General features: G+C 39.6%; 1 protein-coding gene across 1 annotated transcript in view; it reads right to left on the reverse strand.

Annotated features, from left to right (window-relative positions):
• The window catches only part of SLC44A5 (solute carrier family 44 member 5), a 115,612-nt gene that overhangs the window by 78,400 nt on the left and 11,272 nt on the right, over nucleotides 1-25,940 (reverse strand). The gene's annotated exons all lie outside the window — the stretch shown is intronic.

Consider the following 25,940-nt stretch of genomic DNA (forward strand, 5'->3'; position numbering starts at 1 on the left):
GCTTGGTTGGGAAGAAGTCACTTTTGCTAGGGCTCAAAATGAAATGATTTCATATCAGAGCTAATAAATCTACAGTAAATATTATGATGTAATTCTTTCAGGTTATTCATCAGTGAAGACCGTTTCAAAATTTCAAGAAATAAAACTATAATGCCCAATTCAAATTGGCTAGTTCTTTATAATCTATTATGGCACTGTAAAGGCAAACTGTAGCAACTTTATAAGTAACATTTTGTATACATTCGTATACATTTTGTCTGATAATCTCAGTTCAGTTCAGTTGCTCAGTCCTGTCCGACTCTCCACGACCCCATGAATCACAGCACGCCAGGCCTCCCTGTCCATCACCAACTCCCGGAATTCACTCAAATTCATGTCCACAGAGTCGGTGATGCCATCCAGCCATCTCATTCTCTGTTGTCCCCTTCTCCTCCCGCCCCCAACCTTTCCCAGCATCAGAGTCTTTTCCAGTGAGTCAACTCGTCGCATGAGGTGGCCAAAGTATTGCAGTTTCAGCCTTAGCATCAGTCCAGTGTTTTCAAACTTCATTAAATTGAAGACTTGATTCTGTTTTCTTTGAAGATGCTAGGTAGGGTCATATAAATTCATCATCCTTATTTTCTAAGAGTTATACACTTGCCAGCTATATTAGAGAAACACACAAAGTAATATATGGTAGCTAAATTGGGAGATACTCTAATTCTAACTGAACGCTTATAATTTCTCTAATTCGATTAATGTAATTCTATCCCTGGTAGCTCAGAGGTTAAAGCGTTTGCCTCCAATGCGGGAGACCTGGGTTCGATCCCTGGGTCGGGAAGATCCCCTGGAGAAGGAAATGGTAACCCACTCCAGTATTCTTGCCTGGAGAATCCCATGGATGGAGAAGCCTCGTAGGCTACAGGCCCTGGGGTCGCAAAGAGTCGGACACGACTGAGCGACTGAACTGAACTGATGTGGCAACCTGAAAGTGAAAGTGTTAGTCGTTCAGTCATGTATAACTCTGTGTGACCCCCACAGACTGTAGTCCATCAGGATCCTCTGTCATGGAATTCTCCAGGCAAGAATATTGGAGCGGGTAGCCATTCCATTCTCTAGGAGATCTTCCAACCCAGGGATCAAACCCATGTTTCCCACATTGCAGGCAGGTTCTTTACCAACTGAGCCACTTTCTATCTCCCTAGGAACTTCCCTGGGTTGGGAAGATCCCCTGGAGAAGGCAATGGCTACCCACGCCAGTATTTTTGCCTAGAGAATCCCATGGACAGAGGCACCTGGCAGGCTATAGTCCATGAGGTCGCAAAGAGTTGGACACGACTGAGCAACTAACACTTTCGTGTGGCACGGGAGTTTGTGGGAGAATGAAACCATGTATATGTATGGCTGAGTTTCTTTGCTGTTCACCTGAAACTACTGCAACATTTTTATCAGTTATACTCCCAATATAAAATAAAAAGTTAAAAAAATCCAGTTCCTAAAAATTTGGAAGATGCATTGGTCACCTAACGTTTGCCTCTGCATATGGAAAACCTATCTCTTTGTCCTTTGCTTCTTTTAACATTTGCCCAGTTATCTCCTTACCCACATTTAATGGATTTGACAGTTCATGTTACAATTCAATCACTCATATATACACGGCCTGTGTGACTTGGAAAGATAAAAATAAATCAATTCTGAATGACAATTTTAATATAGAAAAGAAATTTTTCTCAATTTTTATTATCCATCCAAGCCTTTCCTTTTAGTATCCAAGCACCCAGAAAAGTCTCCATTGTCTAATCCTTTCTCCAATGTCATAGAGGCTAAATCAGTTTCATCTTCTAAATACCTTCTTATAAAATCTGACTCATTCAGGCAGTTCTCTCCCATCTTCATTTCCCAGAATAAAGAAAGTGGATGATAAATAAGGCATTTAAATGACAACTAAGTGTTCAATGTACAATGTCTCTAGACACTGTTTTATTAAATTCTGTTTTTATATCTTAGTTTGTCAGATACCTAAGAGATCTAATTTTACAAACTCTATTTTCTGTAATATATTTCTTTAAACTTTATCCCCAAATGTTTTAGTCCTTTTTTATATGCTTAATTCAAAATGGCACCTAAAGAAGCATTTCATCCTCTGTCGTCCCCTTCTCCTCCTGCCTTCAAACTTTCCCAGCATCAGGGTCTTTTCCAATGGGTCAGTTCTTTGCATCAGGATGAGATGGTTGGATGGCATCACTGACTCAATGGACAAGAATTTGAGCAAGCTCTGGGAGTTGGTGATGGACAGGAAAGCCTGGCATGCTGCAGTCCATGGGGTCTTAAAGAGTCAGACACAATGGAGCGATGGAACTGAACTGAAAGAAGCATTTGGATTACAACATTTGCTACTTAATATTTTTAGGACCCTAAAAAAGTCACTGAAATGTTTTAGTCTTGGCATTCTAATTTGTTACTAAAAATGGTTATAATAATACCCAATCCCAAAGAATGCTGAGAATATGAAAGAAGATAAAGTGGAATGCCTAATGTGGTACTTGGCATCCAACGTGGACCTAGTAATGCAAGCTCCTGTCTTACTTGGATTTCATGGAAACCAAACACTGATGCAGGTAGCTAATTTGCAAAGTGATTTTAGTTAAGTGAAAGTGAAGAGAGTGAGACAGGGAAGGGAGCAAAGTCAATAAAGGGCATGTTAATGAGTGGGATAATGTCGTGAGTGAGGTGACTCCGTGCTGCTGGGGACCTTCTCAGGAACCATATAGAAGAACATCAGCCCATGCCTCCATGTCAGTGGGCATGAGGAAACTATCTGCCATAGCGGCAAGCAAACTTAGAAGGACTGGAGGGGTTGAGGGGTTGTGGTAACACCTGCAATAGTTTTTTTTTTTTTTTGTCATCATCAGTCATCTAGTTAAAGAAATTACTAAATGACCTCTGTGTGTCCTGTACTAGAGGTCAATACCAGTTTAGTTTGTCAGAGTTCTCAACAAACATGAAAATGAGAAGGTCTATAGAAGACTTGGAGACAAGGTGGGACCTGGGAAAGACTGGGAAATGACTAGGATTTGAGAAAGAATCGGGAAGGTGACCAGGAGTAGGGAAGGAATTATAGATTGATGAAACCGTGTCATAATAAGAGGCTTCAATTTATTAAATGCTTACATATATCAAGTATTATGCTAAATATATTACATCAATTTCTCATTTGAATCTCACAATAGCCTGTGAAGTGGATATTATTTTCACTTCAGATATTATTTGCAGCTCAGAGTTTTATTTACTTCTTAAGATCACTCAGGTTTTAAGTGGCATAAATAGGGTTTGAACTTAGGAGTGCTGCTCTCTAGGGCTCATGCTTTAAACATTAGATTATAGTCGCTATACTGCTGCCTACTAAAGGGTAGATTAGGAAAGAGCTTGTTAACAGTGGGAAACAAGATATCAGCATAATGAGGATCAGCAGTATGTTAGACACATATGGTAGGAAAGGAGATAACACAGGTAATTTTGGAGCCTCTGCCATCTGTACAAAAGAGCTTTGTACTTGGCAGGAGAAAGCATCTGGCTTACAGGGATCTGATGCCCAGGGACAATGGAGGGAAAGATGAAGATAGAAGTGTCAAGGGAAGAGTTTTCCTTGATTTTGTAGTTTTGAATTACTAAGTGGCTGCTACACCTCTCCATGCAGCCTCTAGCACAGAAATGTTGCTGCAGATGCTCTGTGTTTGAGCTAGAACATCAAGACTTTGAGCTGAAAGTTGCAAGAGTCAGTTCAAACAAGTCACCTCAATCAAGGATATCCAGTTCTCTCTCTGTCTCTTTTTAAGTCTTTATTGAATTTATTTCAATATTGCTTGTTTTATGCTTTGGTGTTTTGGCTGTGAGACATACAGGATCTTAGCTTGCTGACCAGGGGTCGAACCTGCAGCCCCTGCATTGGAAGGCAAAGTCTTATCCATTGGATTACGAGGGAAGTCCCTCTAGTTTTCTTGGTCTTCTTCATTAAGTCCACATCTCTCTACACTTCCACTGGAGGAATATGGCGGGGGATAAAAATGAGGGAGGGAAAGGCAATATGCAGTAGCAGTTATTCTGTCCCTTAGTAAAGCAAGGGGCTTCTCACATTTTACTTCCTTTCTTGGAATTTCTTTATTCATGGAAATTCTAGAACTGTGCTGTCCAATAGGATAGCTACTAACCACATGTCTACTTCACACACAAATGTGGCTTATCTGAAGCGAGCCATACTATAACTGTGAAATATATCTCTGGTTTTAAAGACAGTATGAACAACAACAACAAAAGAATGAAATAGCTCATTAATACTATTTATTTTTATTATATTTGAAATTATAATATTTGGTTATGGTTAATTTAAAAACATATATTATTATAACTAATTTCATCTGTTTCTTTTTACTCCCTTAAATGTAGCTACTAGTAAATTTAACATTACATAGATGACTCGGTTGAGTTTCTCCAGGATAGATCTGTTTTAGAATATTTCCCCACAAATGTCAGGGCTTCTTATGTAAGGTGATTAATAGTGCCATAGCATCATGGCTTTGTGAGTCCTTCTCAATCCCATCATACTCAACACATCCTTTTTATAACAAATATTTGACAATGCTCCTTTTATAAAAATCTTGAAATAATATTTATAAAACATAACTTATCTACCACAAATTCTTTTAAAAACAGTAAGTGTACTAACTGTAATGTAAATGATAAATTAAAATTAATTTAAAATTAAACAGTATGCATATAAATATGCAAATGCTCACATGTAACTAAACTAGAAGACACAGTGAAATAATCAGATGCTTGTACCTATAGATAGAATCATTGAATAAAACAGTTATGATTGCAGGAGTATTCAAGCAATTGTGTAGGAGATTCAAATACTACAAGTGGTGTTATTAGTCATATGATTTTCCTAAATGAACAAATTTTATTAAATTACAAAAATACAATCTTTCTTCAAATTCTCTTGGTAGATATTAAAACCACACAAAAATTAAAATGTGTGATTTTAAAACAGAAGTTCTAGATTCAAGTATTTAAAAGCAAATTGTCACCTACATAAGTGGGACATAGGAAAGCTGGCAGAACGTGCAGAATTGTCCTATATATTGCCAGGCTTCTATCTTCCGTGGCTCCCACCCACCCACCATCCTCTCATTAAAAGTAGTAATACCTCCAAAACATTGTAACAATCAAAAAATCAATTTTCCCAAAGATCTCCTATAGGAGTGGCTCCTATACCACTCCTGGAGCAGTGGTATTGCTCCAGTTGAGAATCACTGATTTAGATGTTCATTCACATTCTGAAAAATCTAAAATATATATATAAATTTCACATTATTTTCTCCCAGATTTTTGGGGGGATATGCTCTCATGTACTTGTACATGTAATCCCATGTACTTGTAAAAAATTCACTTGTTTATTTTTTTATACTCCACATATAAGTGATACAGTATTTATCTTTTTCTGTCTGATCCATTTAACTAAACATAATGCCCTCCAAGTTCATCCTTGGTGTTGCAAATGGCAAAATTTTCACTCTGTTTTATGGCTGAGTACTATTCCACTGTATGTATTTGTGTATGCACACATACACACACACACAGACATCACATCTTCTTTGTCCATTGATCTGTTGTTAGGCATTTAGGTTGCTTCCATTATCTTGGCAATTTCTAAACAATGCTGCTATGAAGACTGCAGTACACATGTCTTTTCAAATTAGTGTTTTTGTTTCTTTGAAGTGGAATTTTAGGGTCATGTGGTAGCTGTTGTATCTTTTGTTCTTTTTTTTTTAATTGGAGGCTAATTATTACAATATTATATTGGTTGGTTTTGCCATACATTGACATGAATCTGCCCTGGGTGTACATGAGTTCCCCTTCCTGAACCCCCCTCCCACCTCCCTCCTCCCTTTATCCTCCCTCTGGATCATCCCCACACACCAGCCCCCGAGCATCCTATAACATGCATCAACCCTGAACTGGTGATTTGTTTCACATATGACAACATACATGTTTCACTGCCATTCTCCCAAATCATCCCACCCTCACCCTCTCCCACAGAGTCCCAAAGACTGTTTTATACATCTCTGTCTCTTTTGCTGTCTCCTATACAGGGTTATCATTTGCATCTTTCTAAATTCCATATATATGGGTTAGTATGTTGTATTGGTGTTTTTCTTTCTGGCTTACTTCACTCTGTATAATAGGCTCTAGTTTCATCCACCTCAATAGAACTGGTTCAAATGCATTCTTTTTAATGGCTGAGTAATACTCCATTGTGTATATGTACCAAAGCTTTCTTATCCATTCGTCTGCAGATGGACATCTAGGTTGCTTCCATGTCCTGGCTATTATAAACAGTGCTGCGATGAACATTGGAGTACATGTCTCTTTCAATTCTGGTTTCCTCGGTGTGTATGCCCAGGAGTGCGATTGCTGGATCATACGGCAGTTAATATTTCCAGTTTTCTGAGGAATCTCCACACTGTTCTCCATAGTGGCTGTACTAGTTTGCATTCCCACCAACAGTGTAAGAGGGTTCCCTTCTCTCCACACCCTCTCCAGCATTTATTGCTTGTAGACTTTTGGATAGCAGCCATTCTGACTGGTGTGAAATGGTATCTCATTGTGGTTTTGATTTGCATTTCTCTGATTATGAGGGATGTCGAGCAATTTTTCATGTGTTTGTTAGCGTTCTTTATGTCTTCTTTGGAGAAATGTCTGTTTAGTTCTTTGGCCCATTTTTTGATTGGGTCATTTATTTTTCTGGAATTGAGCTGCAGGAGCTGCTTGTATATTTTGGAGATTAATCCTTTATCAGTTGCTTCATTTGCTATTATTTTCTCCCATTCTGAAGGCTGTCTTTTCACCTTACTTATAGTTTCCTGTGCTGTACAGAAGCTTTTGATTTTAATTAGGTCCCATTTGTTTATTTTTGCTTTTATTTCCAATATTCTGGGAGGTGGGTCTTGGAGGATCCTGCTGTGATTTATGTCAGAGGGTGTTTTGCCTATGTGCTCCTCTAGGAGTTTTATAGTTTCTGGTCTTACATTTAGCTCTCTAATCCATTTTGAGTTTATTTTGGTGTATGGTGTTAGGAAGTGTTCTAGTTTCATTCTTTTACAAGTGGCTGACCAGTTTTCCCAGCACCACTTGTTAAAGAGACTGTCTTTTCTCCATTTTATATTCTTGCCTCCTTTGTCAAAGATAAGGTGTCCATAGGTGTGTGGATTTATCTCTGGGCTTTCTGTTTTGTTCCATTGATCTATATTTATGTCTTTATGCCAGTACCATACTGTTTTGATGACTGTGGCTTTGTAGTAGAGCCTGAAGTCTGGCAGGTTGATTCCCCCAGTTCCATTCTTCTTCCTCAAGATTGCTTTGGCTATTCGAGGTTTTTTTGTATTTCCATACAAATTGTGAGATTATTTGTTCTAGTCTGTGAAAAATATCGTTGGTAGCTTGATAGGGATTGCATTGAATGTATAAATTACTTTGGGTAGTATACTCATTTTTACAATATTCTTCCAATCCATGAACATGGTATATTTCTCCATCTATTAGTGTCCTCTTTGATTACTTTCACTAGTGTTTTATAGTTTTCTATGTACAAGTCTTTTGTTTCCTTAGGTAGATATATTCCTAAGTATTTAATTCTTTTTGTTGCAACAGTGAATGGAATAGTTTCCTTAATTTCTCTTTCTATTTTCTCATTATTAGTGTATAGGAATGCAAGTGATTTCTGTGTGTTGATTTTATATCCTGCAACTTTACTGTATTGGTTAATTAGCCCTAGTAGTTTTCTGGTAGAGTCTTTAGGGTTTTCTGTGTAGAGGATCATGTCATCAGCGAACAGTGAAAGTTTTACTTCTTCTTTTCCAATTTGTATTCCTTTTATGTCTTTATCTGCTCTGATTGCTGTATCCAAAACTTCCAGAACTATGTTGAATAGTAGTGGTCAGTAGTGGCACCCTTGTCTTGTTCCTGACTTTAGGGGAAACGCTTTCAGTTTTTCACCGTTGCAGATAATGTTTGCTGTGGGTTTGTCATATACAGCTTTTATTATGTTGAGATATATCCCTTCTATTCCCACTTTCTGGAGGGTTTTTATCATAAATGGATGTTGAATTTTGTCAAAGGCTTTCTCTGCATCTATTGAGATAATCATATGATTTTTATTTTTCAGTTTGTTAATGTGGTGTATTACGTTGATTGATTTGCGGATATTGAAGAATCCTTGCATTCCTGGGATCAAACCCACTTGGTCATGATGTATGATCTTCTTAATGTGTTGTTGGATTCTGATTGCTAGAATTTTGTTAAGGATTTTTGCATCTATGTTCATCAGTGATACTGGCCTGTAGTTTTCTTTTTTTGTGGGATCTTTACCAGGTTTTGGGATTAGGGTGATGGTGGCCTCATAGAATGAGTTTGGAAGTTTCCCTTCCTCAGCAATTTTTCTGGAAGAGTTTAAGTAGAATAGGTGTTAGCTCTTCTCTAAATTTTTGGTAGAATTCAGCTCTGAAGCCGTCTGGACCTGGGCTTTTGTTTGCTGGAAGATTTCTGATTACAGCCTCTAGTTCTGTGCTTGTGATGGATCTATTCAGATTTTCTATTTTTTCCTGGTTCAGTTTTGGAACGGTGTACTTTTCTAGGAATTTGTCCATTTCTTCCAGGTTATCCATTTTATTGCCATATAATTGCTGATAGTATTCTCTAATAATCCTTTGTATTTCTGTGTTGTCGGTTGTGATCTCTCCATTTTCATTTCTAATTTTATTGACTTGGTTCTTCTCCCTTTGTTTCTTGATGAGTCTGGCTAGTGGTTTGTCAATTTTATTTACCTTCTCAAAGAATCAGCTTTTAGCTTTGTTGATTTTTGCTATGGTCTCTTTTGTTTCTTTTGCATTTATCTCTGCCCTAATTTTTATGATTTCTTTCCTTCTACTAATCCTGGGGTTCTTCATTTCTTCATTTTCTAGTTTCTTTAGATGTTGGGTTAGGTTATTTAGTTGACTTTTTTCTTGTTTCTTGAGGTGTGCCTGTATTGCTATGATCTTCCCCCTTAGCACTGCTTTTACAGTGTCCCAGAGGTTTTGGGTTGTTGTGTTTTCATTTTCATTCATTTGTATGCTATTTTGATTTCTCTTTTGATTTCTTCTATGATTTGTTCATTATTTAGCAGCATGTTGTTCAGCCTCCATATGTTGGCATTTTTAATGGTTTTTCTCCCATAATTGAGATCTAATCTTACTGCATTGTGGTCAGAAAAGATGCTTGGAATGATTTCAATATTTTTGAATTTACCAAGGCTAGATTTATGGCCCAGGATGTGATCTATCCTGGAAAATGTTCTGTGTGAGCTTGAGAAAAAGGTGAAATTCATTGTTTGGGGGTGAAATGTCCTATAGAGATCTATTAGGTCTAACTGGTCTATTGGATCATTTAAAGTTTGTGTTTCCTTGTTAATTTTCTGTTTAGTTGATCTATCCATAGATGTAAGTGGGGTATTAAAATCTCCTACTATTATTGCATTGTTGTTAATTTCCCCTTTCATACTTGTTAGTAATTGTCTTACATATTGCGGTGCTCCTATGTTGGGTGCATAAATATTTATAATTGTTATATCTTCATCTTGGATTGATCCTTTGATCATTATGCAGTTTCCTTCTTTGTCTCTTTTCACAGCCTTTGTTTTAAAGTCTATTTTATTTGATATGAGTATTGCTACCCCTGCTTTCTTTTGGTCTCTATTTGCATGGAATATCTTTTTCCAGCCCTTCACTTTCAGTCTGTATGTGTCCCTCGTTTTGAGGTGGGTCTCTTGTAGACAACATATATGGGGGTCTTGTTTTTGTATCCATTCAGCCAGCCTTTGTCTTTTGGTTGGGGCATTCAACCCATTTACGTTTAAGGTAATTATTGATAAGTATGATCCCGTTGCCATTTTCTTTATTGCTTTGGGTTCGATATACACCCTTTCTATGTTTCCTGTCTAGAGAAGATCTTGTAGCATTTGTTGAAGAGCTGGTTTGGTGATGCTGAATTCTCTCAGCTTTTGCTTGTCTGTAAAGTTTTTGATTTCTTCTTCATATTTGAATGAGATCCTTGCTGGGTACAGTAATCTGGGCTGTAGGTTATTTTCTTTCATCACTTTAAGTATGTCTTGCCATTCCCTCCTGGCCTGAAGAGTTTCTGTTGAAAGAACAGCTGTTATCTTTATGGGAATTCCCTTGTGTGTTATTTGCTGCTTTTTCCTTGCTGCTTTTAATATTTGCTCTTTGTGTTTGATCTTTGTTAATTTGATTACTATGTGTCTTGGAGTATTTCGCCTTGGGTTTATCCTGTTGGGGACTCTCTGGGTTTCTTGGACTTGGGTGATTATTTCTTTCCCCATCTTGGGGAACTTTTCAACTATTATCTCCTCAAGTATTCTCTCATGGTCTTTCTTTTTGTCTTCTTCTTCTGGGACTCCTATGATTTGAATGTTGGAGCATTTAACATTGTCCCAGAGGTCTCTAATATTGTTGTCATTTCTTTTAATTTGTTTTTCTTTTTTCCTCTCTGTTTCATTTATTTCTACAATTCTATCTTCTAGCTCGCTTATCCTGTCTTCTGCCTCTGTTATTCTACTGTTTGTTCCCTCCAGAGTGTTTGTGATCTCATCTATTGCATTATTCATTGCATATTGACTCTATTTTATTTCCTCTAAGTCCTTATTAAACCTTTCTTGCATCTTCTCAATCCTTTTCTCCAGGTTATTTATCTGTAACTCCATTTTTCTTTCAAGATTTTGAATCATTTTCACCACCAAAATTCGAAATTCTTTTTCATGTAGATTCCCTATATCTTCCTCTTTTGTTTGTGTTGGTGGGCATTTATCTTGTTCCTTTACTTGCTGGGTATTTCTCTGCCTCTTCATCTTGCTTATATTGCTTTGCTTGGGGTGGCCTTTCCCTCTTCTGGCCGTTTGTGGAGTTCTCTTTATTATGTAGTTTCCTCACTGGGGTTGGACGGGTGACTTGTCAAGGTTCCCTGGTTAGGGAAGCTTGTGTTGGTGTTCTGGCGGGTGGAGCTGGATTTCTTCTCTCTTCTCTCTGGAGTGCAATGAAGTGTCCAGTAATGAGTTATGAGATGTCAGTGGGTTTGGAGTGACTTTGGGCAGCCTGTATATTGAAGCTCAGGGCTCGTTTCCTGTGTTGCTGGAGAATTTGCATGGTATGTCTTGCTCTGGAACTTGTTGACCCTTGGGTGGTGCTTGGTTTTAGTGTAGGTATGGAGGCGTTTGATGAGCTCCTATCGATTAATATTCCCTGGAGTCAGGAGTTCTCTGGTGTTCTCAGGATTCGGGCTTAAGCCTCTTGCCTCTGGTTTTTGGTCTTATTCTTGGAGTAGTCTCTAGACTTCTCTATCTGTCATTTCCAAGGTGGTTCCCTCTGTTTTAGCTTCTGTTTGCTGGTCTCTTCAGTGTCTAATTTCTGCCCTGATACTAGGGGGTGGGTGGACACATTTTAAGGCTCAGTTGTTCAGTCCTGTTCTGGGAAGGGAGGAACGCTGCAGACAAATATCTCTGGTGTCTTTGGGGAGTGCTCTCAGTGTCTCGGCCACACTGGGTTTGCCCCCGCTCACAGCGCGTGTGCTGTCCCAGTCTACACTGCACAGGCTCTAGGTTGCTCTGCTGGGAACTGTCTGAGGCCGGCGCCGGGTTGTATGCACTTCCCAGGTCTGAGTGGCTCAAGTTCAGGTTCTTGGGTACTCCACAAAGGCGCAGACTTGGTTGGGCCTGCGTTTTGTGCCTTCCCCATCTGAGCAGCTCAGGGGACCAGGTGTTTGGCGAGCGCGGTCACTGCAACTTATCACCTCCCCAGTCCCTGCCACTCAGTTTTCTGGGTGTACAACTGGTGCACCTTCTCAAGCGGATATCGACTGGCCCGAGCCCAAATCTTGATTAGCAACAAGTAGTTTGTATCGGATGCCTTTCTGGGGCCATGGTTGCCCCCTCCAGCTCTGGCTGACCTCCTTGCCTGTCTCAGTGGGGGATGGGGGATGGGCCAACTGCAGCCGGCTCGCTCTGCTCAGTCCTTTGTTCTGGGAGCGGGGCTGGCGGAGTCTTAGGTTAGAGCTTTCTGCCTTTTCGTGGGGAAGCTATCGCAGTCTGCTTCAGATTGTTCTCGTGGCATTCAAGCCCAATCCTCTCTCTAAGCAGTTCAGCCGGCTCCTCCCTGCCCAGCCCCCACTTGCTAATGGCATATGCAGGCGTCTGCGCTGCTTCTCCGCTGGGAGTTACCGTTTGGTGGGTAATCTGTGGGCTTTAATTATTTCTTTCTTTTTCCTCCCATATGTGGACCTCTGAGGTTCCAAGGCTCGCCACAGACTAGCCAGTGAGAGTGTTTCCTGGTGTTTGGAAACTTCACTCTTTTTAAAACCTCCCTTCCCGGGATGGAGCTCCGTCCTTACCTCTTTTGTCTCTCTTTTTATCTTTTATGTTTTTTCCTACATCCTTTTGAAGACAATGGGCTGCTTTTCTGGGTGCCTGATGTCCTCTGCCAGCATTCAGAAGTTGTTTTGTGGACTTTACTCCGTGTTCAAATGTTCTTTTGATGAATTTGTGGGGAGAGAGTGGTCTTGCCGTCCTATTCCTCCGCCATCTTGTCTTTTGTTCTTTTGAGAAACCTCTGTTCTGTTTTCCATAGTTGTTACACCAATTTACAATTCCACTAACAGTATACAAGGGTTCCGTTTTGTCTGAATCCTCACCATTTGTTATTTGTGTTCTTTTTTGACAATATTTGTTCTTAAAGGTATGAGGTGATACTTAGTTGTAGTTTTAATTTGCATTTCTCTGATGATTAACAATGTTGATCATCTTTTTAAGTGCCCATTGGCCATCAGTGTGTATTCTTTAAAAAAATGTATATTTTAAAATTTGCATAGAAGGAGAAAATACTTCAAATAGCCAAGGCAATCTTGACAAAGAAGAACAGAGCTGGAGGAACCATGCTTCCTAAGTTCAGACTATACAACAAAGCTACCATAATCAAAACACTGTGGTATTGGCGTAAAAAAAAAAAAAAGACACATAGAACAATGGAGCAGAATAGAAAGTCAGGAGACAAACTCACACATTTATAGCCAATATACAGGAAAGGAGGCAAAAATATATAATAGAGAAAAGACAATTTCTTCAGTAGGTGGTGTTGGGAAAACTGGAGACCTAGATGCAAAAGAATGAAATTGGAACATTCTCTAACACCATATACAAAAATAATCTTAAAATGGAAAAGACCTATATGTAAGATTAGTTCAGTTCAGTTCAGTTGCTCAGTCGTGTATGACTCCTAGTGACCCCATGGACTGCAGCACAACAGGCCTCCATGTGCATTACCAACTCCTGGAGTTTACTCAAACTCATGCCCATTGAGTCGGTGATGCCATCCAACCATCTCATCCTCTGTTTTCCCCTTCTTCTCCTGCCTTCAAACTTTCCCAGCATCCAGATCTTTTCAAATGAGTCAGTTCTTCACATCAGGTGGCCAAAGTATTGGAGTTTCAGCTTCAACATCAGTTCTTTCAATAAACACTCAGGACTGATCTCCTTTAGGATGGATTGGTTGGATCCACTTGCAGTCCAAGGGACTCTCAAGAGTCTTCTCCAACACCACAGTTCCAAAGCATCAATTCTTCTCTGCTCAGGTTTCTTTATAGTCCAACTATCATATCCATACATGACTACTGAAAAGATCGTAGCCTTGACTAGATGGACCTTTGTTGGCAAAGTAATGTCTCTGCTTTTTAATATGCTGTCTAGGTTGGCCATAACTTTTCTTCCAAAGCAAACATCTTTGAATTTCAGGGCTGCAGTCACCATCTGCAGTGATTTTAGAGCCCCCCCAAAATAAAGTCTGCCACTGTTTCCATTTTTTCCCATCTGTTTGCCATGAAGTGATGGGACCAGACGCCATGGTCTTCGTTTTCTGAATGCTGAGCTTCAAGCCAACCTTTCCACTCTCCTCTTTCACTTTCATCAAGAGGCTCTTTAGTTCTTCTTCACTTTTCTGCCATAGGGTGGTGTCATCTGCATATCTGAGGTTATTGATATTTCTCTCGGCAATCTTGATTCCAACTTGTGCTTCTTCCAGCACAGTGTTTCTCATTATGTATTCTGCATAGAACTTAAATAAACAGGGTGGCAATATACAGCCTTGACGTACTCTTTTCCCGATTTGGAACCAGTCTGTTGTTCCATGTCCAGTTCTAACTGTTGCTTCCTGACATGCATACAGATTTCTCAGGAGGCAGGTCAGGTGTTCTGGTATTCCCATGTCTTTAATAATTTTCCATGGTTTGTTGTTATCCTCAGAGTCTAAGGCTTTGGCATAGTCAATAATGCAGAATTTCATGTTTTTCTGGAACTCTCGCTTTTTCGATGATCCAACGGATGTTGGCCATTTGATCTCTGGTTCCTCTGCCTTTTCTAAATCCAGCTTGAACATCTGGAAGTTCATGGTTTATGTACGGTTGAAGCCTGGCTTGGTGAATTTTGATCATTTCTTTGCTAATGTGTGGGATGAGTGCAACTGTGCAGTAGTTTGAACATTCTTTAGCATTGCCTTTCTTTGGGATTGAAACGAAAACTGAACTTTTTGAGTCTTGTGGCCACTGCTGAGTTTTCCAAATTTGCTGGCATATTGAGTGCAGTACTTTCACTGCATCATCTTTTAGGATTTGAAATAGCTCAAGTGGAATTCCATCACCTCCACTAGCTTTGTTTGTAGTGATGCTTCCTAAGGCCATTTGACTTCAGCATTCCAGGATGTCTGGCTCTAGGTGAGTGATCACATCATCGTGATTATCTGGGTCATGAAGATCTTTTTTGTACAGTTCTTCTGTGTATTCTTGCCACCTCTTCTTACTATCTTCTGCTTCTGTTAGGTCCATACCATTTCTGTCCTTTATTGTGCCCATCTTTGCATGAAAAGTTCCCTTGGTATCTCTGATTTTCTTTAAGAGATCTCCAGTCTTTCCCATTCTATTGTTTTCCTCTGTTTCTTTGCACTGATCACTGAGGAAGGTTTTCTTATCTCTCCTTGCTATTCTTTGGAATTCTGCATTCAAATGGGTCTATCTTTCCTTTTCTCCTTTGCCTTTCACTTCTCTTCTTTTCTCAGCTATTTGTAAGTCTTCGTCAGACAGCCATTTTGCTTTTTTACATTTGTTTTTCTTGAGGATAGTCTTGCTCCCTGTCTCCTGTACAATGTCTATAATTCATCAGGCACTCTGTATATCAATCTAGTCCCTTAAATCTATTTCTCACTTCCACTATATAATCATAAGGGATTTAATTTAGGTCATACCTGAATGGTCTAGTGGTTTTCCCTACTTTCTTCAGTTTAAGTTTGAATTTGGCAATAAAGAGTTCATGATCTGAACCACAGTCTGCTCCCAGTCTTGTTTTTGCTGACTGTATAGAGCTTTTCCATCTTTGGTTGTGTAGAATATAATCAATTTGATTTCGGTATTGACCATCTGGTGATTTCCATGTGTAGCCTTCTCTTATCCTTTTGGAAGAGGGTATTTGCTCTGAACAGTGCATTCTCATGGCAAAACTCTATTAGACTTGCCCTGCCTCACTCTGTATTCCAAGGCCAAATTTGCCTGTTACTCCAGGTGTTTCTTGACTTCCTACTTTTGCATTTGTCTTCTATAATGAAAAGGACATCTTTTTTGGATGTTAGTTCTAAAAAATTTTGTAGGTCTTCATAGAACTGTTCAGCTTCAACATTACTGGTTGGGTCATAAACTTGAATTACAGTGATATTGAATGGCTTGCCTTGGAAATGAACAGAGATCATTCTGTCAGTTTTGAAATTGCATCAAAGAACTGCATTTCAGACTGTTTTGTTGACTATGATGGCTACTCCATTTCTTTTAAGGGATTCTTGCCCAGAGTAGTAGATATAATGGTTCTGAGTTAAATTCACCCATTCCAGTCCATTTTAGGTGGCTTATTCCTAAAATGTCAACATTCACTCTTTCCATCTCCTATTTGACCATTTCCAATTTGCCTCAATTCATGGACCTAACATTCCAGGTTCCTATGCAATATTGCTCTTTACAGCACTGGACCTTGCTTCCATCACCAGTCACATCCACAACTAGGTGTTGTTTTTGTTTTGGCTCTATCTCTTCATTTTTTCTGGAGTTATTTCTCCAGTGATCTCCAGTAGCATATTGGGCACCTACCAACATCTTTCAGTGTCTTATCTTTTTGCCTTCTCATACTATTCATGGGGTTCTCAAGGCAAGAATCCTGAAGTGGTTTGCCATTCCCTTCTCCAGGGGACCACATTTTGTCAGAACTCTCCACCATGACCCATCTGCTTTTGGTGGCCCTACACAGCATGGCTCATATAGTTTCATTGAGTTAGACAAGGTTGTGGTCCATGTGATCAGATTGGCTAGTTTTCTGTGATTGTGGTTTTCAGTCTGTAGGCCATCTAATGGAGAAGGATAAGAGGCTTTTGGAAGCTTCCTGATGGGAGAGACTGACTGAGGGGGAAACTGGGTCTTGTTCTAAAGGGCAGGGCCATGCTTTAATCCAATTTTCTGTTGATGGATGGATGTGTTCCCTCCCTGCTATGTAAGATTGGAATGTACATTGGATTCCAATGTAAGATTTGAAACCATAAAACTCCTAGAAGAAAACAGGCTGAATAGTCTTTGACAAAAAATGTAGCAAGACTTTTGGATCTGTCTCCTAAAGCAAAAAAATAAAATAAATAAATGGGACCTAATTAAACTTCAAAGCTTTTGCACAATAAAGGAAACCATAAACCAAATAAAAACATAACCTATTGAACTGGAGAAAATATTTGCAAATGATATGACCAAGAAGGGGTTAATATCCAAATTCTATAAACAGCTCCTACAACTTAACATCAAAAAACCCAACAACTTGGTTAGAAATAGGCAGAAGACCTGAATAATCTCATTTTCTCTTTTAAATTAAATGTTATAGGAGAATAGCTGTTTTACAAGGAGAAAGAAATGGCAACGCACTCCAGTACTCTTGCCTGGAAAATCCCATGGACGGAGGAGCCTGGTATCTATAGTCCATGGGGTCGCGAAAAGTCAGACCCGACTGAGCGACTTCACGCTCACTTTTCACTTTCATGCATTGGAGAAGGAAATGGCAACCCACTCCAGTGTTCTTGCCTGGAGAATCCCAGGGACGGAGGTGCCTGGTGGGCTGCTGTCTATGGGGTCGCACAGAGTCGGACACGACTGAAGGGACTTAGCGACAGCAGCAGTTGTTTTACAATGTTGTGTTAGTTTTCTGCTGTACAGCAAAGTCAATCAGCTACATGTATACATATACCCCATTCATTTACTTTTATTCAGCTGATCACCATGTATCAGTTCAGTTCAGTTTAGTTTCTCAGTCATGTCCAACTCTTTGTGACCCCATGGACTGCAGCACACCAGGCTTCCCTGTCCCTCACCAACTCCCAAAGTTTACTCAAACTCATGTCCATCGAGACGGTGATGCCATCCAACTGTCTCATCCTCTGTTGTCTCCTTCTCCTCCTGCCTTCTATCTTTTCTAGCATCAGGTTCTTTTCAAATGAGTCAGTTCTCTGCATCAGGTGGCCAAAGTATTGGAGTTTCAGCTTTAGCATCAGTCCTTCCAATGAACACCCAGGACTGATCTCCTTTAGAATGGACTGGTTGGATCTCCTTGCAGTCCAAGGGACTGGGCCTATAACCAATCATACAGTATCTGATACCTATTTACCTTATTTCTTTTAAAAAAGTTAACAGAGGGATTTTCCTGGTGATCCAGGGGTTAAGACTTCACCTTCCAGTGCAGACGGTGCAGGTTCAATCCCTGGCCGGGGATCTAGGATCCCACATGTCTCACACCCAAAAAACCAAAACATAAAACAGAAGCAATATTATAAAAGTTAACATGAAAAGCTTTATCTTAAAGTAACAGTCTAGAATACAGTCAGACTCCCATTCATTCATCTATACTGAACTGTCAGTCATCAAATTTCTATTAACTGTCATTCATTCATTCATTTGGGCTTGCTATATGACAGGCACATAAAGACTCTGAAAATATAGAGATGAACACATTCATACTTAGTGTAACACTAATTAATAATTAGCACATTCTCCCTAAGGAAACTATATATCACCCTGTTTGGCCAGTGAAGAGGGAAGATGGTTTCTGAAGAATGATAATGGATTCGCTTAAGCCTAACCAAGTCATGGCCTTAATTTTAGCTTCTGTTAAAGTTGTAGTCTCTCTACTAGAATAAATCAAAGCAGCTTCTGTCAGCTTGGATGCAGCAATTGCTCTATTAATAACAAAAGCTTTCCCAGTAAGTGTAAAACACCAGGAACATTTGCTTTCACCTGGTAGTGGTAGTGTTGCTTCCTCACTGTCTCCCCTCAAAGTTATCTGACCCCCTAGCTCTTTGTCACAGTTTAGTCTGTAGGGTTTGAATAATATCTTGCTTCACAGGATACCACACAAATCCCTTACACTGATGGCATCATGCTCCTAAGATCTGGAGAGTACTGGATGGCATGCAATCCAGATGTCTTACAAAGACATATGTGTGCTAATGGAAGGGAGATAAATCTCATGAAAATACAGGAGTCCTTCAGTGAAGATCTGAGGGCCGGGTAGTGATATCTCCTCCAAAGTAAAAGATAAGCTGCTGTACCTTGCACTGTCTGTTATTAAAAAAGAGGCACAGCATTTAATGTCTGCCCCGAGAAATGAAGTGCTTTTTAGATAATCCAGGTTACCATACTAGCAGGTCTGCCACTAGGTATGTATGGAAGAGTGGACTCAATGGTACTTAAAATATCCGTCAGAGAGCAGGATGTTATATGCCAACTGTGGCAAATGACTATTAGAGGATCACAGAGGTTCCTATGACTTTGGAGAAAATTCATATCCTTTTAGCAAATAACTTCTTTTGAGAGGTAGCTTCTGAACCTTGGATAATCACCTAATGACATGAGAAACCCATCAGGGATCTGAATGTTATCTGATCCATCAAGCCTAAAGTTGGCTGTTCCCAGTATTGCACTCCATTATTGAGTAGAAGTGCTATATCCATATAATGCTGGAGAAGGTCATGAAGGCACAAGGAAGTTACATAAGAAAATTGCTCAATATAATAGTGTGTTGACTTCTGAGGCATAGCTTCAACCATATATCCATGGCTCATGGAAAGGTCCCTATGATTATTTAACTAAAGAAAAAAATAAAATCATATATATAGATGGTTATGGAGGATCTGTTGTCACTAATCAGGAGGCATTTTTCTGATTATCTACTTTGACTGAAAGAAGACATGAACTGAATCACTTATCTATTCATAGACAGAGGCAAATGGTTTGACCACATTATCACAAACTGGAAAAGAAAAAATACTGGACAACCAATGGCAAAAAAGCTTAAGAAATATTAGAAGTACTGACCTCCAAATGCACTCAGAATATGAAGATACTTAGGTCTCATGTGGCTGCTTAGACCCCTCTATAGAGATGGTTTTCAATAACCAGATGGAAAAGTACTTGTTCAATGATTTTTGTGAAAAAGGAATCATGAAAACAACAGGAATGAAGACTGTATGTGGGTTTTGGTTAACAGAATTTTATTTACACTGACCTGGATCAGAGCAATGCTTATGTGACAAATTTGTCAGGAGTGGATGACCAACACTCAACTCAATCAACCAGAATTGCCAGCCTTATGGAACAAAATACCCTACGGAAGACCCAGTTAATTCACCACCTAGGAAGCAATATCTTTCAAGGTTGGGCCGCTGTTTTCTAGAATACAGAAGAATCCTAGCAGCAAATAGATGTTATACTCACATGAGATAACTGCAGAGAGTTCAATAAGGAAATATTGACAAAGGTATGAGCAGAGTTAAGGAAAAGAGGAATAGCTTGTTCAGAACCCAGAGGCTAACTACAATAGAATCGTTGTTACGTCTAGACCTGAAAGGGCAAAGGAGGAAGGAGTTCCCCAAATCCAGAGAGAGAAGCCAAATGAAAAAGAGTTGACTAACTGGACTTGGGCCTTACGTAGAGGGGTGAAGCTCACCTGTGGTGACCTACCAGGAAGAGAGTCAGAGGAATAAGTTCCATTAAGCCATTTCTCTTATACTCTTATCTACTGGTGTTTGGTTTGTTTATGTTAATTTTTTGGCTGAGCTGTGTTGCATGTGGGATCTTAGTTCCTTAATCAGGGATCAAACCTGCATCCCCTGCACTGGAAGTGAAGAATCTTAGCCACTGGACCACCAGAGAAGTCCGTCCAATCTACTGTTGATACCCACCCCCTGCCCAGAGTAAACCAAGTTGGGAGCCAGTGGACAAGAGAGCCTGTTGATGCCATCATAAATGTTAGCTTCTTAGGGGACAAAGCAGGGTGAAGAGGCGGATAGAGAAGAAATCCAAGGGGAAAAGGAAAAATGCCCTGTCCATATTCTGAACAAATGACCAGCCTACTCAAGGGGGAATCTTAAGATATATTCAGCAAGACATTCAGGACTTCATTAAAAACAAACAAAAAACTACCAGAGATATAATGTTTTCAGACTCTTTTGTCAGAATTTACTGCCACATAGGACAACAAAAGAAAAGAACAGAAAGACACATATTCTAAATCTCAGAGTCTCTAAAATGGAAGGGATGAGAGAAAGAAAGAAGTAAAAGATGGGGAAAAGCATATATTTAAAGCATATTTGTAACTAATAATAATATATAGAATTGAAGGAAAATAGAAAAACCACCAAATAAGCAAGAGATAAAATTAGACTTTTCACAACATCTTTTTCTTTTTTTAAATATTTATTTATTTTTGGCTACTCTGGGTCTTCATTGCTGCTTGAGGGCTTTCTCTAGTTTTACAGAGTGAGGGCTACTCTGTTGATGCAGAGTGCAGGCTTCTCAGTGCAGTGGGGCCCAGGCTCTAGGGCACATAGGTTTCAGTAGTCGTGGCTTATGGGCTCCAGAGCACAGGCTCAATAGTTGTGGCACATGGGCTTAGTTGCTCCACGGTATGTGGGATCCTCCAGGATCAGGGATCAAACTGGTGTGTCCTGCATCGGCAAGAGGATTCTTTACCACCGAGCCACCAAGGAAGCCCTTCTTTGTCATTTTTCTGTATTAGCAGGTCTGACTCTATGCTTGCTATTATATTAATATGCTTCTCTTTCTAGTTAAATGGATGCTAGTCTACTACTATTTACAAGGTTTTGAGCCACACTAAAGTGGTTGGAAACAATGAAAACAGAAAAATGTGTTCATTCTTTTCTTTATGGACTCTACAAATGTTTTCTGGGTGTCTGCTACGTGGCAGCAATGTGCTAGATGCTGAGTATATAACGGTCCCTGCTGTCTCAGGTCCTACAGTCGACCGGCGGAAATAGATCTTAATGCATTACTCACACAAACATGAAATTTCAATTCTGACAAGCACTGGAAAGGAACAATACAGAAACAAAGAGAGCGATTCACAGGGGCAGATGACCGAATGAGGGAAGTCAGGGATGATGTCCCTGTGAAGTAATACAGAACCAGGGGTCTGAAAAACGAACAGAGGGACAAAGAGACTTCCAGGACACGGACAGAGGGACAAAAGCCCTGTGAGGGGAGGGTGAGATGGGTACTGGGAATGGAAAGAGGACCAGTGTAGTGCACACATGGGCTGGAACACGGTCCAAGATAGGGATGGAGAGGCAGTGTCTTAGGTTATTTTATATAATGAGCTACAGGAAGATTGTTTTAGCATAACAGGATTGTCAGTGCCAGACATACAATCCACAGGAGAGGCTCTAGTCAAGCGGGTCCTTCTCTTCCTATTTTCCTTGAAAAACGCACAGTCACCGCACTTTCAATACCACTCCTCTTGGTGTTTACTAGCTTAATTATGGTTCTATCACAAAACCACTGCTTTATGTCAAGGAAGAGTTTTTCACTGCTCCTAAAGACTGATGCAATTTATCTGAAAATGCTACGTGTAATCTTCATTATTAATATCTACTAGTAAATACACTTTTTGGAGAGATCTATGAAATCCTTTGAAGTCTTCCTGCACACACACACATACACAAAAAGCCCAAAGAATGAGATACTGTCTGACATAATTTTATTTACTCTATAGTACACACATTGATTGAAAGAAAAAAACCAAATCTGTACTAATAGGTGTGGATTATCATAAAGAATATGTTCCTCTCTCTGCTGCTGCTGCTGCTGCTAAGTTGCTTCAGTCGTGTCCGACTCTGTGCGACCCCACAGACGGCAGAGGCTAATTTTGCAAATGATCAGTGAATGCAAACAATGACACTGCAGCAAAGTGAATATACACTGGTCTCACGGAGCAAGACTGCAGCTCTCAGATTTTTCATAATTATTGCTGCAAAATAATACCTGCTTTTCACTTTATTCCTCTAGTGCTACTCTCTTACACTCTTTGTTTTAAGCCCAACTCTGTGGAATTAGATGAGGGAGGGGAAGAAGTGAGAGAAAGCATTTAGGAGTATCATGGGGTTCTGGTCTGGCCTCTCCCTTAGTAACCTTTATTATTTAAAGAATCCTCACTCATCTTCTTTGTTAAATAAAATGCAGTATAGCATGGTGACTAATAGTACAGGCTCCAGAATTAAGCTGCCTGGATTATAGTGGTGAATAAGATCAAATGACAAAGTCACATAGCAATCAATAAAAATCAGGACAAACCATCTCTCCCCCTTAATTTCCTTGACATTAAAAAAAAGAAACTTTTAATCTTACCTTGGAGTATAGCTGATTAACAGTGTTATGATAGTTTCAGGTGGATAGCAAAAGGACTCAGCCATATATATATATGTGTGTATATATGTATATACATATATATATGTATATACATATACATATATACACAAATGTATCCAATCTCCACCAGACTTCCCTCCCATCCAGGCTGCCACATAACATTTAGAAATAAATTTTAAAAAACCCTTTAAGTGTAGCTGATGCATGCATCTTTCTCTGTGTTGGGAGCAGGGAGAGAGAGAAAGAGAAGAACGGGAATTATTTGTGAACTACTCCTATTTGGGTAATTCATAGCAGAGTAGCAAAGACTGGTAAGAGATGGGTGAAAACTTTATTCAGGCAAATTATCCTTTCACTCATGATCAAGGCAAGGTATCTTACTAAAGTTTCAGGAGCAAGTATTACTATCTAACATTTTCTCTTATTTCCAAATATCTGCCAAGCATGTTCTGCTGTGTTCTAGGGTTGAGTCAGAAGTTGCAGCCATTGCAAAGCCCTCTGTCAAGGAGAAAATGTGATTAGACCAACTGCTTGCACTGACACTTAAAAATTAACTGCAAATCTGTTTGGGGCAGCTAAGGCATTCCCTCAGCACTTGCTGGCTGGGAATTTTGGCTTTCCAATCATTACTTTGTATCCCTTAAAGGTACATTTTAACTGTTTTAATATGTGAGGAACAGGCCTGCCAAATTGTGCTTATGGCTTTTTAACACAAGCAATTTACAAATGCAATGAAGCAGGTAATAGGACACATGATACCGAATTTGAAAATCTGTGTTGATGACACTGCTGCTGGAGAAACACTTTTGGAAGCAGCCCTGTCTCCAGTTGCCTGGATAAGAAAAATGTTGTTTCTCATTTCATAGGTGGCCTCTTCCACCCAATAGTGAGCTTAGGGTCATGTCCTTGAGCATAAATCAGTCTCTCTCATGCTAACAACATTCCACTTGAGATCTTCTGGGATCCATGCACTCAACAAAATACAGCAAGCAGGAAAAATCTCATACAACATAAAAAAAAATCTGTTCAAGTAACAGTCAAAACTAAGTGCGTTCCTTTTAAAATGAAGACTTCCAAAGTAATGTATATAGGTATATAGTTCTATCTGTAAACATCTGTATATTTAGCAAGGATGCAAAAGGGCATTTAATACTGGTTCTGGTTATTTACAAATACAATAAATTCTTCATTAAGAAAAGTTTACTGGAACAATTTTAAAGATAATGGAACTGGAATTATTTAACTTTCTTACCTTTTTGGGGGAAAAAAGTAATTTTGCTAAAACAATGTTTTAAAGCTGTGATCTGACAGGCAGGCTCATTTTAGTTCCAAAGTAGAGTAAAGGTACAGTGTGACTTCCTGTCATATTCACTTTTCATCACCGGTGTTCACTTACAATGAATATTATGATCACATCAGCAATCTCACAAACTATAAAGGGATGACTCTGTAGCATAATCTTTATAACTATATTTGCTTATTTCTTTATTAGTAAGAGAGATTGCCCACTGCTTCTCTGCATAGAGAGAAGCAAAAAGTCACCTTGGAATTATCTTTGTCTGTCAAAAGTTCACCTGAGGGACCTCTCAGTTATGAAAATATGGTTTCTCCCATCCTCATATCCCTTGGGAAAGGAAGGCTAATTAGCTTTAAGAAAGGGAAGGGACAAGAACTAAATTTTTTTTCTCCTTGAGATTTCACTTTAGGACATAATAAATAGACCCTGAACCATATCTATAGGCCAAAAGGAATACAAATACCCCAGAGGGGGACTTTTCATGAAGGCAGAGACTGGGCTGGTGTCCTAGACTTGACAGAAGGGCCTAAGAGTAGGGACTGAATTCTCAGGAGAATGGCTGACCATGGCATAATAAGTAAAAACTATAATCTTCAGTCCTAGCATAGGAAACTACTATGAGTGGAAGGATCCAAATAAGCAGTTCACTAAGAAATTATATCAAATGGCACCAACCAAAGCATCAGAACACCAGTCGACTATAAGATTCCTCTCTCCAACAAGAAAATGGAAACAAGACTGACCTCTCCTTGGCATTTCAGGGTAGTCCAGGTCAGAGTAGAGAATAAAATGCTGGATTTCATTAAGAAATGAATGGAAAAGTAGACATGTGACTGTATTGTTACCCTAAGACAATGAACATATACTTTAATACTAGAAATGATAGGATCAAGTTTGACTGTGCATGCATGCTTAATCACTAAATTGTGTCCAACTCTTTGTGACCCAATGGACTGTAGCCTACCAGGCTCCTCTCTCTAAGGGATTTCCCAGGCAAGAATACTGGAAAGGATTGCCATTTCTTTCTCCACAGGATCTTCCCACCCAGAGATCGAACCCACATCTCTTGCATTAGCAGGTGGGTTCTTTACCACTGAGCCACCAGGGAAGCCCACTGCTGCTGCTGCTGCCACATTTGATTATTAATTCAGGTATTTTGTTTATTCTCCACCTCATCCCATGAGGGTTTCCCAGATGGCTCAGTGGTAGAATCCAGCTGCCAATGCAGGAGACGCAGGGGATGTGGATTCAATCCCTGGGTCAGAGAGATTGCCTGGAGGAGGAAATGACAACCCACTCCAATATTCTTGCCAGAAAAATCCCATGAACAGAGGAGCCTAGAGTACTACAGTTCATGGGGCTGCAAAGAGTCGGACAAAACTGAGCAACTGAACATGAAAACTCTTCCATGAAGGATTTAAGACTGCATTATGTAAACCTCCTTCTTTCTATCCTTGGTACTTTCAGTCCTACTGTTCCCAGTCAATCCATGATGACTTCCTTTAATCTTTTGCACAGATCTATAAATTACCTGCACATCAAAGCCCTTTACTGTTGTATTCTGGCTTGGTTCATTCTCTATTAGAGAAGAAATCCCTAACTTCACTAAATTCAATGGGCAGGAATGAAGACTCCACCTTTTGATGAAAGGAGTGGCAAAGAGTTTGCAACCACGTGTTAAGACTAGGCAAAATTTTTACATTCCCTCCACAATCAAATACACTTTCACTCTCCCAGGATCCCCAGAAACCTCATCCAGTTACGATATGAGGCTCAG

The sequence above is a fragment of the Moschus berezovskii genome, chromosome 4 (assembly GCF_049115385.1).
Source record: "Moschus berezovskii isolate FMDL1 chromosome 4, NW_MosBer_1.0, whole genome shotgun sequence".
Taxonomy (NCBI): Eukaryota; Metazoa; Chordata; class Mammalia; order Artiodactyla; family Moschidae; genus Moschus; species Moschus berezovskii.